The sequence below is a fragment of the Amblyomma maculatum genome, chromosome 4 (genome assembly GCF_055883805.1).
Source record: "Amblyomma maculatum isolate TAMU_Amacu chromosome 4, ASM5588380v1, whole genome shotgun sequence".
In the NCBI taxonomy this organism is placed as follows: Eukaryota; Metazoa; Arthropoda; class Arachnida; order Ixodida; family Ixodidae; genus Amblyomma; species Amblyomma maculatum.
This window is the reverse complement of record NC_139347.1, coordinates 95,701,632-95,716,031: the sequence shown is the minus strand read 5'-3', so window position 1 is coordinate 95,716,031 and position 14,400 is coordinate 95,701,632.

Below are 14,400 nucleotides of genomic sequence, written 5' to 3'. Positions count from 1 at the left end.
GTTGACATGATGCTGGAACACAACGTTGATCACAACTCTGTGGAACTTTGTATTCATATCATGGCCTCATTCTTCTTAAACTGTTACCTAGAACCAGGTTGGATGTTTTGCTTATCACTGTTGTTGGTTTGTATGTCTTCTGCCATTTTCTTTGGTGCCAAATCGCCTTTTTCTCTTGTACCTACAACTGAGGGCACTAAGCAGTGTTTCTCAAGTGAGGGTCCGCGGACACCAGGGGGTCTCCGAAGCGATTTTCGGAGGTATAAGCCGACATTAATTTCTCAAATCGAAAGAAACGCGGAGGGAGTACGGGAGCGGAGAGTGCGTGAGAGAAAGAGCATCTACAACGTTTGTTTGTGCCAGCATCGGTGAAACAATGGCTGCAATGAAAATCGTCTCGAGTGTCCGACGAGAGACCGGTGCGGTGTTGGGTGAGGTCGAATCCCTTCTAGCGCCAATACCGGCACCGACGCATCGCCTCTTCCCCACGTCTTCTGCAGTTCGCGGTGTGCTGGCTTATCAAGCGCGCGTTTTTTATTATTTTCTAGAGCCTTAATACGGAATTCCGCGATCTGCACCCTCTGGAACTGCGGCAGCAGTCCACACAAGATCGACTCCCCCCCCCCCCTTTCACTGGAGCACAAAGGGTCTTGGCACGGCTATGACTGATTCTAGAGGCTCAGGGCAACTTGCTGGAAACAAATGAAAATAGTACATGAACACCGCAGCAAAAAAAAAAAAAAAAGGGGGGGGGGGGGTTAAAATATGCTATATGAAAATGATCTGACAGAATAAGGGTTATAGTTTATTACAGGTTTTAGTCTTAAAACACGCTCAGAGCTTAGGTATCGAATAATCGTTTCTTTCATTAAAGGACCAGTGCGCAGAAAACAAATCAAATTGACCTATGCGTGGTCGCACTGTGTAGTGATATTTAATCACAAAAACCAAACACAAACTGATAATCTAGCCTCGTTGTCTTCCTGCTGGGGACCTAAAGAATCGGGTCTAGTGGATTTGGTTGTGACTGGATTTTTTTATTTTATATATCAATGCATTTCTGGGCTTGTGCAGCCTTCGCGCCGTTCTTTTGGGCGCTGTTTTTGTCTGTTCTTGGTCTGGTAGGCGGAATTGCTGGGAACCCCAGAAAAATTTTGCTCTCGTGCGGGCTGTTCAGGTATAAAGCATTTTGTTATTTTAGCAGTTCGAGGGTTTGACTAGTATTCACTAATGTTGCTGCAATCGCATGCTGCATGCTATCTGCAATAACTTCATGTGCGACAGTTGAATAGAAAAAGTTCCAATGGTTCTAATGGACTCGGTGAACTCTATTGTTCTGATATCTAAGTAATTATAAAGAGTATAGCCTTACCCACTTCAGTAGAACCTGATGTGCCGCTTTGCGCGGTTGCAGACGAACACTCTCAGGGAGAAACGACGATAGCAGACGACAGAGGCGCGAAAAGACTGAAAAGACCTCGAAGAATGGCGATCGCTACTTTTTTTTTTTTTTTTTTTTTCGCGCTTAAAATGTCTGCTTGTATTAATTTTTGTGCGCTGGGATGAAATAAACGAACTTAAAACGACATTAAAAAGTTGGACCGGTCGTCCCAGAAGTCGGGTGGCCGGGCTGGTCAGCCGTGTATTTAACTTCAAGATGTAGCGACTTTCGGCCTTTCGTTCGCAATGTTTAGCGTTGTCCTCGTGATATATGCGGCTGCTATATCAAAAGGATAAGCAAGCTGAATGCGAAAAGCGTGGGCAACGTTTGGAGAACCATGCAATGGCAGAAACCAGGGAAAAAAAAAGAAAAGAAGACCGACTAGGCAGGTACGTTTAACTCAACGTTCTTGCCTTGTTCGAGTCTTGCGTGTGTAAAAAGATTAATAATACGTTAATGATGATAATTTAAGCCGAATTTTCGCATAAAAAGCGTGCGAGCGACGGCAGAAATACGGACAACCCTCCCTCGAACAGCCCCAATGGTGGGAGTTGCGCATGCAGCTAGTCTCGTCAATATATACGTTGGCGAGATGCGCATTGCTTCATGACATAATTTACTGGCTAAAACGGCTAAAACGCGGGATTTTAACCTAATTCTATTTGCACAGTCACGTTTGTACAGTAGCATATGCAGAGCGCGCAAACTTCTCGGGCTGGTCATTCATGCCGCGAGAGATTTTAGGAACGGAGGAAAAGCGCTGTAAAGTCCACTGTACCATGCATGATGAATAAAAGCCCATTCAGACATATTGCAAATTTGTTTGGTAGATGACGAAACAGTACTTGATAGCATCCGCAAGTGGTACAAAATCATTTGCACTTGTTCATTTGTTCAAATGAATTATACATCTTCGGCCCATAACCATATCAAGTACAGCCGGGTCCTCATATCAGCCGACGCTAGTGCAGCGGGAAGAGGCAGAGCAAAGCAGATGAGGCCCCGCACGCGTTGTTTGCTAGTGTTGTCCCATTGAATGCATTAGGACCGTGTTCTTGAAACCTGTTTCCCGAAGACTTTGCCGGTATTCCCATGCAACTGACGGCGCAACAGGTTGAGGTGGAGGTAATGGTTTATTAAATAACCAAAAAGAAAGGAAAAGAGTGTTGCCGGCAGCGGCAACTGCTATCTAAAATCTGAAGCGCCCAAGCTGCGGCCGGCGGGAAAGAAAATGGAATAGAGAGAGAATAGCGAGGGAAACTACAGAGGGGAGCGATAGCAAGAAAGGACATGTGGAGCTTTGTACATTATTTACAAAATACGAAAAAGGACGAGTTCGCGTTGTTCGCGCGCCAGCGGCCTCTGCAATTATTGGGTTGTATACACATAGTCGCGCGCACGTAGCGTCCTGTCGTAAGCAGATCGCACACGCGACACAATGCACAAGCTGCCGGGGTGGGGCGTCCATCAGCATACGTCCAAGGTAGCACACACGGAGCGTTCAGGTCACGCACGCACGACCTGGCGAATAGCAGCTAGGTTGGACTTCAAGCCTCGAGCCATCCTTCATTCGACAACGTACACCACGCCGTCATTCTGAATGCTGTCACATCCCTCCATGTCGGATATCCATGTCCATGCTTACATCACCGCTTTCCTCGCCCACCGCACAGCCGAAATCTCATACGGTGAACTTGCTTCCCCTTCTTTCTCTTTTGGCAACCCGTCAAGGTTGTTTGGTCTCCGCTTCTTTATAACATCACTCTCTTCCCACTGGCAGTGATTTATGCACTATCCCGTTAAGTCGCATGCATTCTACGCCGATGATGTCACCCTATGGGTGACTACCGGCAATCTTGAGGATATGGAGGCCACTTCCAGGCAGGTGTGGTTGCGGTGGAGACCCACGCCCGGGAAATTGGATTGAGTTGCTCCCCGACCAAATCTGAGCTTTTGCTTGTTCTGCCTCGGGGCGTGGCCTCCCATCACTGGCTTGCTCAATGGCACACCCATTCCTCTTATCTCTACTCTCCGCATCCTTGGATATCTTCCAATGGCAAACACATCACCCTCACCACACTCAATACACACTTTTCCAGTACCTAATGGGAATATCCTTCCCCACAGGCAGTACCCCCATCCCACTCATTCTTCCTGGGAGGCTGCTTTGCATACTGCTCGGCCTGCTGCCCAGAAATGGTCACTGGATCTGGCTTTATGTGAAGCTCATGCTTGTGAACTCCTGGCCAGTAGTGGACTACAGTGGCATATTCCTTGGGTTTTCATATATTAAGGTTGTGCCAACCGTCCAGCCCATGTACTTCGCTTAGAGCAACTTAGTTCTGCCGCAAGGTAAACGCCTACCGTAAGCAGAAATAAAGACGTAAAAAAAAAAGATTAACTTAAGCACGAACCGCGACCCACAGCCACATTGCACAGTGGCATGCACTAGTCAATGGTACATTGTCAAGGGGAAAAAAATAAAATGCTTTCGTGCAAGAAAATGCGTCCCCACAAAATGCCTTCCGCACACCTTAGTGAGTGCAGTAGGGCAGATAAATTGTCTTTCCTAAGTGCAATTCCTTGCTGGTGCTGAAGTGGCAGCACACCATCACGCCATGCTGACGGAGATGTCGGCATCATGCATGTGTCACGTGCACATGTTGCCTCACACAGACTGAGAGGCGTGTGCGCGCAATGTGCATCCTTTCATTGATTCGGGCTTAGAAACTCCAGAGCTGCAATTCGTATTGTCACTGTGCAGAGATGGCCAAATATTGTACAACGTGCAATTGCTTGCGATGTATGAAAAGATGCATGGAGTGCCTGTTCATTTAGTTGGTTGGTTGGTTTGTGGGGTTTAACGTCCCAAAGCAACTCAGGCTATGAGAGACGCCGTAGTGGAGGACTCCGGAAATTTCGACCACCTGGGGTTCTTTAACGTGCACTGACATCGCACAGCACACGGACGCCTTGCTTTTCGCCTCCACCGAAAAGCTGCTGCCGAGGCCGGGATTCGATCCCGCGTCCTTGGGAACAGTAGTCGAGCGTCGTAACCACTGCGCCACCCCGGCGGGGTTGTTCATTTAGTGTGTAACAGCTATGCTCCAGAAGGAGTGAGATGAGAGACCTGTGGGCACCGTTCCAGGCACCTCCAAAGCACTAGAGCACAATATGAGGCAAAACATCAGAAGAAGTCAGAGCAAACACAAATAGCAGCCACTGTGGGATTACAGAGACAGTGCATAAAGAAAACTGCGCAAATGGCCTTTTTAAGAAAAATAACGTGAACTGATTTCATGTTCTGCCTTCACTGCCTGTCGGTCTTCATGTGTAATAGGTTAAATGCTCGGTGCTATCCTTTACCTGAATGATTATTTTAGCGATTATTTTCTTGAAACATATATGCGGACACGCTTAACATGCTCGCATAATCTTTTCATGAGCGCTTCTCCTGATGTGAACTTTTGTCTAGATTTTTTGTTTGTTTTTGCTTTGTAAGAGCTTTCATGAAATTTTGCTGCATGGAACTCACTGAATTATGTCTTTGATTTGTCATGACGTCAAAGAATGCACTGTAGGTAAAATTATCATGTTTATGAGTTCAACATCTTTGAAGCTGCTACTTCAGAAACAGGAGTACAGACCTCTTTGTCAATTTCTGAAGTGGCGACTTCAAAACCATGTGACTCAAAACCCTGTAACTTGGGATTCTGAACAGAGTGAGCATAGCATTTTTGGATGAAAGCATCACTTGCCAAGGTAATGAAAGAAAAGGAATACTGTAAAAAGCATTGAAGTTTCAATGCTATGAAACTGCCGGAGTGCCCGGGTTCGAACCCGACCGCGGCGGCTGCGTTTCGATGGAGGCGAAACGAAGTAGAGTCCGTGTGCTGTGCGATGTCAGCACACGTTAAAGATTCCCAGGTGGTCGAAATTACCCCGTAGCCCTCCACTACGGCTCCTCTTTCTCTCTTTCCACTTTAACTCCCACCTTCCTCCCTTCCCTTACGGCGCGGTTGCGGTGTCCACAGAAAACAAGTGAGACAGTTACCGCGCCTTTCCTTTCCTGTGAACCAATTATATTTATGGAAATGAATTAGCAGATTTGGCTGCTGGAAGCGCTGGCCAGTACGGCCAGGTACACGCGTCTACTCTGTCGCGACGCTGCGTACGTTCACGTCTACATCATCACTTGTTTTATGGAGCCGAACGCTTCACCGCTGTGTCACGCCCCGGGTAGTGAAACGCTCTTCCATTGCTCTTCATAATTTCGCTTTTCTACCTTGAGGATGATAGCGGGATTCCGCGCGTGACAGATACTGCGATTGTCGCGCAATTTGAAAGTACCAAATACTAAAATAGTGAAGTCACTCAATTAGGCTGACGTCAAGGATGTGACGTCACCCATCTGCCGTCAGCTATGAGGACCAAAACGAGTGCGCTCCAACGTCGCCTGGCGGCGCTTCTTGCCTTCCGCGAGTGACAGATGATGCGCCTTTCCTTTCATGGGCCCGTATTCCGAGTTTGCGTCGTTATCGAATTGTCGCTATCTCACGTTACCTCGAGACATCTGATTGATCGAAACGCCAGAACCGGGTGTTGCCACTACGGAACCGGAAAAGGTGGCAACACGATGTTCCGGCGTTTCCACCAATGAGACGATTCGAGGTCGGGGAGATAGCGACACTTTCGATAACGACGTAAACTCTGAATACGGGCACTGTAAACGAATTATAGAACGCCAGTGAACTTAGACGCGCTCGACATGGAAGCCAAGGAGAGTTTAGCTTTTGGCGAACGGCGCAGAAGAGCGGAGAAATCAACTTCCTCTGATTCCGAGGTGATTGATTGAATGTCCTTTATTGAATGGGAAGGCTCATGGCCATGGATGGGGATAAAGGGGAGTAGACATAATCTTCATTGTTTAGGTCGTCACTCGAATCACATTGCTCTAACCAGGCCACTAAGCGAGCCATACTTGGCAAATATCATCTGTGTGTTAGCATCAGTTTCTAGAAGGGAACGGTAGTTCAGGCGGTAGGGTTCGATCTCGGGGCGTCCAGTAGAAAAAGCAGGGCATTCCCAAAGTAAATGAGATATGCCGCCGCAGGTTAGAGTCGTACAGTGGGGGCACGTAATCATTTCCTCCTTATACTGACGCCAGCGGGCCATAATACGTGGCGTGTACGCCGCATGGGCGATGAGCTTATTCAAAAAGACTTCTTGACTTCGGTTGAGGTGGGTTCTTCTCGTAAAAGGTGGGTCTGGTGTAGCCACCTGCATGCGATGCTGACTGAGGCTACGAAGACTGGTCCGAGTATAGTGCATAAGGGCAAGAGAAGGGGTGAGTTGCCCGCCCAAGGTCGAATAAGGATGAAGCAAGGGGGGTGGGGAAGTAAATGTGGACATCCCACCTGCCAAGGCAGCCGCGGCGTGTGCCGCCGCATTGCCCCCTGATTCGTCCGAGTGACCTGGGGTCCAGTGAATAGCGACAGTTCTGGTCGCGAGTTGGTGGCGTTTAAGGAGGCGCTGTATAGCCGTAGCTGTTGCATCTTGTGAACCCGGAGTAGCGATTTCCTTGTAAGCTTCAAAGGAATCAGTAAGAATACGTAGTGACCCAGTTCCGGTGCAAGGCACTCCTGACAAGGCTCCCCAAATCGCGAGGAGTTCAGCGTGAAGAGGGGTACCCTGAGGTAGATGGCAGGCATAAGCGCCTGAAAGGGAAGGGTTGTCATCGCATACCCAGGCCATAGATGCGAATTCGCTTGTAATGGATGCGTCGGTGTATATGTCAGTCGTATCGGGGATTCGCTCTTGTCGGTGATGGGCAGCTAGGAGCTCCCGGGGAATGACAAAATCGCGGTTTATAGGTCGGCGATGGACGCGTGTGACTACTGGCATCTCCCAAGGGGGAAGTGATGCATATAGGGCTGGTGTTTTGTCGTTACGCTGTTCATCCCAGGCCAGCAGGCGACGCCCCTGGACTGTGTTCTCTAGACGTATTCGATGACGCGTCTGTGACTCGGTAACGATGGTAGTGAGCGGTGGAAGAGCGGCCAAACGCTCAAGTTCGGCTATAGGAGTGTGCTTAGGTAGACCGGTAATAGTGCGTAGTGTTGCGCGATGAAGGCGTTCGACCTTAGCGAAGTCAGTCTTCGACAGTTGGAGGACCGGTGTGCCATAGACGATTTTTCCGACCGCCGCTGCTCTGGCCATCGCACGGCAGGCATGCTGCCGCGCTCCGCCGTGCCGGTTGGACAGGCGACGAATAGTATGTAGCAGTGCTGGCCAAAGGCGTTGTAACTGATGAACCCATTTCTGGGGGCTGTTGCAGCTTGATATGGGCAGGCCAAGAATGCGGATTTGCCCATTTGAGGAGGTGATGGTGTTGCCTCCGATGTGAAGATGGATCTGCATACTGGGGTTGGTTTTATGTTTTCCGTCGATACTAATCAATTCTGTTTTATGTGGTGCGAGTTCGAGGCCAATTTTGGTTAGTGTATCTTCAAGGCAAAGAAGGGCCGCCTGAAGTTAAGTCTCCATAGAATATTTGTCTACGTAATCCGCTGCCTCAGTCCAGACGGTAATATCATCGGCATATATAGCGAATCTTGCGCTTGTGCTGATTTCCAGATTCTCGGCGACGCGTGTCATGGCCAAGTTGAACAATATGGGTCCGAGAATGGAGCCCTGAGGTACACCCCTATCCAAGTAATAGGTTTTGGGCACCCATCGCGGAGCTTTGCCATGTAGCTGAATGGGTCTAGATGTCAAAAAATTGCGGATCCAGATTTGGGCACGATTACTAGGAAAGCGTTTGGCGAGTTCCTCCAGGATAACCTCATGGCGAACATTGTCAAAAGCTTTGTGTATATCGACAGCCAGGAGATAGTCAGGTAGCGTTTTACGATGAGCTCTATTCAGAACTCTTCGCAAAAGCCAAAGGCAGTCATGCGTTCCAAGGTTAGGGCGGAAGCCGGCTTGAGCTGGATGAAATCCAGGACTGACGTATTCAATGTAGTGACTAATCCGAGTATGCAGCAGGCGCTCGATGAGTTTACAGAGATGTGAAGTCAGTGCAATTGGACGCAAATTACTAGGAAGTCGAGGGTTTTTGCCAGGTTTAGGGATAGGAAGAATAAGAGAAAGCTTGAGGTTATCCGGTACCGTTCCGGTCTCCCAGTAAGAATTAATGATGTCGAGAAGGGCATCCTGGGCTGCCGAGTCGAGATTGCGAAGCTCCTGCCAACTAACTCGGTCATGCCCGGGTGTGGCGCGAGCTCGGCCTCTTCCGAGGGCTGCTTGCAGTTCTCCCTTTGAGAATGGGCGATCCAGGTCTGGATCAGGGTTTCCGACTGGGAAAATGGAAACTGCTGGTGGAGGCGTTAGGCTGGCGTGTGGGAAAAAGGTGCGTATAACTTCATCTTCAACATCAGCCGGGTTGCCATTGAGAAGGAGATCGGCGAGAGGTGGTGCCCCGCGTGCCTTGCCATTTAGGCCACGAAAGATGCGCCAAAGTTGTGATAGGCCCGGTACTTGTCCAAGACGGTCGCATGTAGAGTGCCAAGCCTCACTTTGCAGGTGAAGCTGGTATGCCCGGATAAGCTTGAATTGTCGTCGAAGAAGCACGAGATCTTTGTGACGTTTTCCGCGTGTCCGAAAACGTTGCGTGAGGTGATCTGCGCGACGCCAAAGGTTAGCCAGGTGAGCATCCATGCCAACTGTGGAATCGTCACAGGGGATATATTCGAGAGCTTGAGTGCGGGCATCTCGGAGTACAGACAGAAAGGAGTCAATATCCGAGAAGGGGGTCGTAGTATTAGCACGAAACTTGTCCCAGTTGAAAAACGAACGTGTTGTCCGAACGCGAAGACATTTACGATTGAGAGTGAGCAAGATGGGCAAGTGATCACTACCCCAAGAATTAGAAAGGACTTCCCAGCGCCGAAGAAGACGCGGTGATGAGAATGTAAGGTCCAGTGTAGTGTCTGCTTGAGAGGGATGGAGACCGATACGGGTCGGCACGTTAGGTTCGTTGCACAGGGTAAGAAGAGTTTGATCAAGGGCGTCATATAGGTGTTTACCACGTTGGTTAGGCTAAGATGAGCTCCAGGCTGCGTGATGTGCGTTGAAATCTCCGCCAATAAGAATAGGATAAGGGTGTGCTGCGTTTTCAAGGTCAGGGAGCCAGGAACAGGGTTCTACCATGACGTTACCTGGCCGGAAATAGGCCGATGCTACGACGAAAGGTTTTTGGCCAGGGGGGAAGATTTTTACTGCAACAATCTCACGAGTGGAAGAGCAAAGGGATTGAAGCGAGAGCTGAGTGGAAGGACAATCGTTTCGGATTAAGACGGCCGCCTGTCCCTCTGAACGGCCGTTTTTATGTTGGATAGTAGGTGTCTGGTAAGTGCAGTAACCAGGAATTTTACAAGGACCGCGCGTTTCTTGAAGAAGTATGAAAAGAGGACGGCGCTGAGGCACAATTGTACGAAGGGTAGGACCGTTCTGATTGAAGCTTCTGCAGTTCCATTGAATCCCATGAGCCATAGTGCTCATGAAAGGGGCACAGATTTACGGCGCTTACTATCTTCTGTGAGTGTGGTACGTTGGAACTCCTCAAACATAGTCTGCAGATGGCTCTGCATGGAAGTGAGGGCAGCAGTAAGAGTTGCATTAACTTCCTTTCGCAGAGTTTCTTCCAGCTTCTGTGTCTCTTGGGCGCGTTCCTGTCGGATTAGCCCGAGCATGTGGGTATAGGCGGAATCAGACGCTGTGACCGGTTGCGGCCGGCGGGTAGGCGAACGGCTTTTGCGGCCCTTCTGTGAGCGGCTGCGTTGCGGAGTCTGGGAACGAGTTCGGGTGTCCATTGTTATCTTGTCCTTAGTTATCATCTCCCGGAGACGCTGATTTTCCTGGCGTAGTTCAGATATTTCTGCTCTGAGGCTCTCAATGACCTCGGCTAAACCTGGAGAAGAGGTCTTTTCAGCATATGATACATGTTTGGAGACAGTATGTGAGGATGTCACCTGATGCGTATTCGGATCATCCGACTCCTTAGGTGCCGATTTGTCGACAGGCTTTGCATAAGCTCGAGCCGGGCACTGGGCACTCAGGGCGATATGCGTGGAAGCGCCGCAGGCTACGCAATGAGGAAACTGCTTGCAGCCGGGGTCCTCAGGGTGCGGGTTCTTACCGCAATCCCGACAAACGGCGGGAAACGAGCAGTATTTGGCTACATGGCCGATGCGGTGACAGTTATAACATGCGACTGGGCGCGGGCGGTATTCACGGATTCGTGTAATCTCGTAGTCGAATACTAGCCGAGAAGGTAATGCGTCTGATGCGAAGGTCAGAAGTAGCAAATTTGTCTTGCCGAGCATGCGTATGTCTGTGATTTCAGCTGTCTCGCAGCGCAGATGTGCCATGATATAGTCCATCGTGAGGCCTTCTCTAATTCTGATCACACCTCGCGTGCTGCCAACCGCAGGCTGCTTCAGTGGGGACGTGTCCACATCGAACGCTTGGACAGAATCCCGCGTTCGCGCGATTAAACGGGTCAATGTACACAGCTTCTTGAAATGCTCAGCGTCCCTGACAGTTATGCGGATGCAGTTAGCAGCAGAATCAAAGCGGAGAATGGCCATATCCGAAAAATACTGAGACGGAGCGCTTTGCTCTATTGCGTTGGTAATAGCCTGTTTCGGGATGTTTGTGACATGCACTTTGTTAAGTGGCCTGATCAGAACAGTGAAATGAGGACGACTCACCCGTTCTGTGTGCAGACGTTGCGGGGACACTTGACGCTTGCGATAGGTTGAAGTCATGCTGCATCCTGTAGTCTTAACCTGAGCAGGAGGGCTTGCAGAGACAGTCAGAGCTGCGGCATCCATTTCCTCTTGCACCGTCGGCAATAGCGGGTAATCAACGCTCCCTGTAGCTTGTGGCGTTTGTGGCGTCGGAGGCAGCGTTCGGCTGGATGCGAAGTACGGCGCCGCGTCCATCTGTTCATGCCCCGCCGGTAAGAGCGGGTAATCACAACTTCTCGTAACTTGGCTTGACTGTGGGGTTGTAGTCGGTGTAACCTGTGGCGTTTGTGGTGTCGGAGTCAGGGTTTGGCTGGTTACGTAGTATGGCGCAGCATCCATCTGCTCGTGACCCGCCGGTAATGGCGGATAATCGGAACGCCTTGTAACTTGGCTTGACTGTGGGGTCGTAGTCGGTGGTTGGCACGGATTGAAGGTCGCCGGGCGTAAAATTTTGAAGGTCACATCTTCCGGATGCGCTGTGGCGGCAGCGCCGCCCGGCTGTGGCGGCAGCGCCGTCCGGCTGTGGCCCGGGAGCAGCCGTGGTCGTGGTGGGCCCCGAGGGCGTCGATTAGGCTTAGCCCGTCAGAAACGCTAGTCCTTGAAAGCTTCGAATCGAACAGCGAGCCGAAAATAAAATTGTTGCAAACAGGTGCCGAACACCTTCACTGACCGTTTCGAGTGGGTTCAGGCCATATCGGGTCTAAAATCCACATACACAATTCGAAAAACACGGAGCCGAGGTGAACCGCGTCAGCTCGCTCTCAAGGCGGAGTCTCTTTCCATCGATTCCGAGGTAGTCATTGCATTTCGCTGCGTATATCCAGGCATAGCAGTGCTAAGCCATCTTTCATTCTTTAGAAGCATGTCCTGCGGCTGTGTGTTTCGCCCCTTTGCTATATATTTAAAAGTACGATCCTTTTACATTTCGGACTCTCCTGCTAACAGGCATAACAGCTGCACGTAATCACAGGAATGCAATAATTATCCTTTATTGTGGGCAGATTACGTGCAGGCATAATTTTTTTGTGGTGAGAGAGCACAAAAAATTAGCCTTCTCCAGAACGCAGGTTCTGCAGCGTCATATATGGATGCATGTGCTTAGCCCCTGGCTCTATATCTGTAGTTATTCAGTTCGTAGCTGCTAGCGGTCGTCGCGCAGTTGATTTGGTAGATTACAACGTCCCACCGCGTGGCCAATACTTGGTAGCTATTAGTTACTTGCCAGAAGAACTGTTAAGGCGGAATAATGCCTCATCGTTGTCGACAGAAGGTCGTCAGCAGAGGTGTCACGCTTTCGAGAGCGAGAGTTAAAATTCTACAGAGCACTTCGGACCACTAAAGTGCGACGACTCGAAAACCATTATAGTGCGGTGGATCGTAGCCCTCCACTACGGCACCTCTCCCTTTCTTTCACTTCCACCTTCCTCCTTTCCTTTACGGCGTGGTACATGTGTCCGCGGAGAATTGTGAGATACTGCGCTTTTTCTATCCTGTAAATCAATTTCAAACGCCCCTGATGCCTGCTGTACAACGTCTCCTAGACATTTGGGTTTGCTTCTGTTTGCTGTGGGGTGCGGCGTTCGAGGAAGCTGCAAATGAAAGGCGCTGCACGGACGCCTTCTTCACTGTTAAGGCGAAATAATGCCTCATCGTTGTCGACAGAAGGTTGTCAGCAGAGGTGCCATAAGAACTGTTAAGGCGAAATAATGCCTCATCGTTGTCGACAGAAGGTTGTCAGCAGAGGTGCCATAAGAACTGTTAAGGCGAAATAATGCCTCATCGTTGTCGACAGAAGGTTGTCAGCAGAGGTGCCATAAGAACTGTTAAGGCGAAATAATGCCTCATCGTTGTCGACAGAAGGTTGTCAGCAGAGGTGCCATAAGAACTGTTAAGGCGAAATAATGCCTCATCGTTGTCGACAGAAGGTTGTCAGCAGAGGTGCCATAAGAACTGTTAAGGCGAAATAATGCCTCATCGTTGTCGACAGAAGGTTGTCAGCAGAGGTGCCATAAGAACTGTTAAGGCGAAATAATGCCTCATCGTTGTCGACAGAAGGTTGTCAGCAGAGGTGCCAGAAGAACTGTAAAGGCAAAATAATGCCTCATCGTTGTCGACAGTAGGTTGTCAGCAGAGGTGCCAGAAGAACTGTAAAAGCGAAATAACGCCTCATCGTTGTCGACAGAAGGTTGTCAGCAGAGGTGCCATAAGAACTGTAAAAGCGAAACAATGCCTCATCGTTGTCGACAGAAGGTTGTCAGCAGAGGTGCCATAAGAACTGTTAAGGCGAAATAATGCCTCATCGTTGTCGACAGAAGGTTGTCAGCAGAGGTGCCAGAAGAACTGTAAAGGCAAAATAATGCCTCATCGTTGTCGACAGTAGGTTGTTAGCAGAGGTGCCAGAAGAACTGTAAAAGCGAAATAACGCCTCATCGTTGTCGACAGAAGGTTGTCAGCAGAGGTGCCAGAAGAACTGTAAAGGCAAAATAATGCCTCATCGTTGTCGACAGAAGGTTGTCAGCAGAGGTGCCATAAGAACTGTTAAGGCGAAATAATGCCTCATCGTTGTCGACAGAAGGTTGTCAGCAGAGGTGCCAGAAGAACTGTAAAGGCAAAATAATGCCTCATCGTTGTCGACAGTAGGTTGTCAGCAGAGGTGCCAGAAGAACTGTAAAAGCGAAATAACGCCTCATCGTTGTCGACAGAAGGTTGTCAGCAGAGGTGCCATAAGAACTGTTAAGGCGAAATAACGCCTCATCGTTGTCGACAGAAGGTTGTCAGCAGAGGTGCCATAAGAACTGTTAAGGCGAAATAATGCCTCATCGTTGTCGACAGAAGGTTGTCAGCAGAGGTGCCATAAGAACTGTTAAGGCGAAATAATGCCTCATCGTTGTCGACAGAAGGTTGTCAGCAGAGGTGCCATAAGAACTGTTAAGGCGAAATAATGCCTCATCGTTGTCGACAGAAGGTTGTCAGCAGAGGTGCCATAAGAACTGTTAAGGCGAAATAATGCCTCATCGTTGTCGACAGAAGGTTGTCAGCAGAGGTGGCAGAAGAACTGTAAAGGCAAAATAACGCCTCATCGTTGTCGACAGAAGGTTGTCAGCAGAGGTGCCATAAGAACTGTTAAGGCGAAATAACGCCTCATCG